Source organism: Pinus tabuliformis, chromosome 6 (assembly GCF_031772625.1).
Source record: "Pinus tabuliformis cultivar Carrire ecotype Pingquan chromosome 6, CPIR1, whole genome shotgun sequence".
Classification (NCBI taxonomy): Eukaryota; Viridiplantae; Streptophyta; class Pinopsida; order Pinales; family Pinaceae; genus Pinus; species Pinus tabuliformis.
This window is the reverse complement of record NC_142292.1, coordinates 1,504,014,797-1,504,019,066: the sequence shown is the minus strand read 5'-3', so window position 1 is coordinate 1,504,019,066 and position 4,270 is coordinate 1,504,014,797.

Sequence of the window (4,270 nt, the reverse complement as noted above, 5' to 3'; positions counted from 1 at the left end):
TGACATACTTGTTAAGGTTTCCCTCCTCACCTTACTTTACCTGACTTAGTTGACAAGAGTTAACCCAAACAATCAAATAGAGTAGGTGATACTAGTTACAGTGCAAGTGTTGTGTTTTCACCAAGAATCACTCTAAACAGAACATATTTTCCATCAGAGTATCATCGAACGAAGACAATAAGCTCTTCAAAAAGAGAGAGTAAAAAAGATAACCATATGTTGATATTTGTACAAGTCCTCTTAGATTTGACCAACTTGTCTTGAGAGCCAAACATGGTTTCATGTGAGGCTAACCTACGGATACAAGAAAGAGAAGAGAGAAAAATGAAAAATGTAGAAGCAAAGAAAAAGAAAAATGAGTAAGAAAAGCAAGAAATAAAGAAAACAAACATGAAAACTAGAAATAAAAGAAAAATAAGAAAGAAAACACTACTCATACTCCTACACTAGATAGTCACAGTCACATGAAATTAAATTTCTAGTGAAGCCACCGTAGGCATTCCTAACCAACAACCACAAAGATACAAGCAATTAAAATAGATAAAAAATAGTGTGCAACAGAAAATACAAAAACTTGACAATCTTGCACACAAGAGAGAAGGTCTTGCATGTGGGCAGAAAGGTATGTCACAACCACCCAAGGTATTCACATGCTTACCTCTTCTATGACAACCATTTTCCAAAAATCCTCAAAAGCCCCTTGCGAGTATGTGTTCATCTAAACCAATCTTCTTAGAGAGCACAAGGAAGGACTGCAACTTGTTACTCACAACACAACTTGCCAAGTAAGATTATTCCAACCATTCATTGACTGAATCATAAAAGTTGTGATGGTTGTTTTGGAAGACTTTTGATCCTTGAAAAGATGGATTTATGATTTGAGAGAGGGGATCAAAATGGGAATTTGGTATGGATAAAGATATTTGATCATTCTCATTGGTCATGTTAAGACAGTGAGGACATGCCATAGCCATCAGTGCAGGTTGAAGTGCCTCACTTGTTTGACAAAAGTATGAGGAGAAATATGTTACACGGTGAAGATCATAATGCATGAAGCGACTATCATTACATGTAATATTGGGAAAATGGTAAAATGGATGATAGTCACCCAATATAGAAGAAATATCAGATGAGTTGATTGAGATGCCAGATTCCTAATTTAACATGAACAAATAAATTTTTTGAACGTTCTTGCAAACACTCTGAATAATGGAACCATGTTCTTTGTGTGCTAGATATGACATAACACCCACCTGCAACTGGTGAAAAATTGTACAAGCATCATGGTCATCATAGGAATGTAGAAAGGACATCAACACTATGAATGTGTGAAGTTGGTTGGGGTGTGATGAAATGAGAGGAACCTGATTCATGTGATAGCTTGTGCACTCGTCATCACACAGGGAGATTCTTGGTGTGATGAGTGGGCAGATTTGAAGTGCAACATTTGCAAGAAGACCAAGGAGTTGATCATGATGGAGGACATCCAATAAGTATGATTCTAGACCAAGACAATCTTTGAGATAATCAACCTAATAGTTCCATGATTGAATGAGAAACATGCACTCCAAACCCGAGTTGGATGTAAGAGACGTGCATGAAGATGGACACACTAAAATGCTCTCGTGGATGTGGTCATGAGTGAAATTTTGAAATATTGAAATATCACACTCGGAATAGTAAAAAAAATTTACACGAGGATCCTCATCAAGTATAACCAAGAAGATATATGGATTGTGCATGAGAAAAGAGAACTGATTCGGTTCGAGGGGTTTACCAGAACCACAAGTTCCTGACGTATTCATCAGTGGGCATTGAAGTGCCTTGACTCCTTGGCACATCCCAGAACATTCCAAAATTGAAAAATTGAATTTTGAAATGTGAACAAGATCATGCATAGCTTGATGATGGTTGTTGTTGCTAATTTCAAAACTCCTCTTAGGATGGAAACCATCTATGTCATAGGCTTCATCAAAATTTTCAGCTTCAGGAAGTTGACTTGACGAGTGTCTTCAAGCAACATACAAGATGATGACTAGTGGGAAGGGTCCTATGCATTGAGACTATTTTCACCATGGAAAACCTCACTCCCTTGTGTCAATCGAGGAGATAACTCATCAGATGAAGAAGTAAGAGAATAAGGGAGTATCTTCGCCATAGGTAGATGCACTATGAATGGTAGGGCACACAGGCAAGTGAAGTAAAAAGGAATTTTCAATATGGACATCTTCTTTGAATGATGTGCATCCCAGATCTAAGTTAGAGTGTAAATGAGAGAAAAACAGATCAGTTCATCACAACATACAAAATAAAGGGAGTGATGACAAACCAAGAATGGAGCTTGATCAAAATAATTAATTTTGTATGATCTTTCACCAAGATTGGCGGGTTGAGAATAGTTGAAAAATAGAATCTCATTGTCTTGATGTGAACCGTTTTGAAGCATAGAGGAGGAATTGATTATGTCTTCATGTTTCTACTCCTCCACCTTCCTAATGATATTTCCTTGCAAATGACCACAGTTTGAGCTAGTAGCTTGAGAATCAAGAGAATGTGCATAGCTGGCTGGTGAAGCGGATTGATAAAGCGAGTCTTGTACAAGGAGTCATGGCTTGTAGATGATGGAGGATGGCAGAGATGCAGATCAAACTCGAGGCTTGGGTTATAAATGATGATGTCCTCTTGTGGAATGGAGGAATGAGTCTTTTCCATATGCTTTCTGAGCCATTCTAGAATTTCCTCCATTGGAGTGGGAGATGGTTGAGAAGATGGGTTTGGAACATGTTGCAAAAATTTCTTAGCTTTGTGAATGCTGCAAGGGCGCATCCTCTATGTAGATTTCTCACCTTTGCAATATGTTAGAGGCGGTCTGGTCAGCCCTCCGTCAAAGTTCAAAGCTCTTTGTGCATTTCAATTTTAGGTGTCCCACTTCATCCACTCAGCTGCATTTCGCTAGGGAAATGTCATGATATGATGGAGAAAGTCATGCTACTCATTTTCCCTCATGTCTATCCCCTGCTGGTTCAGGTCTTGGTCCATAATCACTGAAATTCATGATAGCTAAGGTCTGGTCATATTACAGGACAAAGTTATTTTTATTGCTGGGTCTAGGAAATCATCAATGTGGTCTTTGAAAAAACATGTCCAGAACAAACCATGCAGACCAGAGGGAGACCTTATACAGCTATGGTTCAGAAAGCATCATCATCACCTGAAGAGACACCGACTCTTCTTCAAAACTCTGTTTTGAAGAAAAGTCAAACAAGTTCAACTATGACAAAATTTTCCAAAAAATCGCTAGTTGATTTTTTCAGATGCAGTCATGGTTTTCATGGCCAAGTGCCCAGTCACACGGTCCCCGTAAATAAATGCCGAAAATTTCATCACGAGAGCCAAATTTTCAAAGAAAAATGAAAAGCAGGGTGTTTTAAAGTCAATGAAAAAAGTGCAAAATACAAACATTAGAAAGTGGGTTTTCAAAGAAGAAAAAATGAAACCCAACTCTCCCAAGCCTATATATACTTGTTTTTGCCCAAGACAAAAACCATTTGTGCCTTGGAAAGCTTGGAGAGAAATTATAAAGGTAAGAGAGCAAATTCATGAGGGTTTGAGTGAAGAAGAGTTGGTTTCCAAAGGATGTGGTGCACACACTAGGGAGCGTGGCGCACACAGAGGGCATGACGCATTGGCAGCCAGCCCACAATGCAAAATCAATAAGGGCGCAACGCACTCAGGGTGCGCGGCGCACTGGGCTTGGCGCACGACGCACACAGCCAGGGAGCTCAAAACACTTGCAAATTGGTTTTATATCCCGGTTGAAGGCTAGCAAGCAAGAGGGAGGCTCGAATGAAACCTCTTCTCTGTCAATTTGGTCAATGGTTGATGTTTCCAAGATGTTGAAAGATATCCAAAGCACATTGGCCATCCATGAAAATAATCATCAAAGCAAAAATGATAAACGGGGTTTGCAAATTTGTGAAGATGCCACCAAGGTTGCTCCCATTCCCTTGTCCCCTCACTCCTCATCATTTGTCACCTCCATTTCACCTTGTCTCCTAAGGAAACCCCCTAGAAATATCCACTAAGACCCACCCTCGGAGTTCCAAGCAAATTTGTGTCGTTTGACAGTGTGCGGCGCACACACAAGGTGGCGTGGTGCACTCAGAGCGCGCGGCGCACTAGGAGCCAAGCCACAGTGTTAATATTACACTGGCACAGCGCATAGCCAGCACGCGGGGCACTAGGCAAAGCGTGCGGTGCACAAGACTGT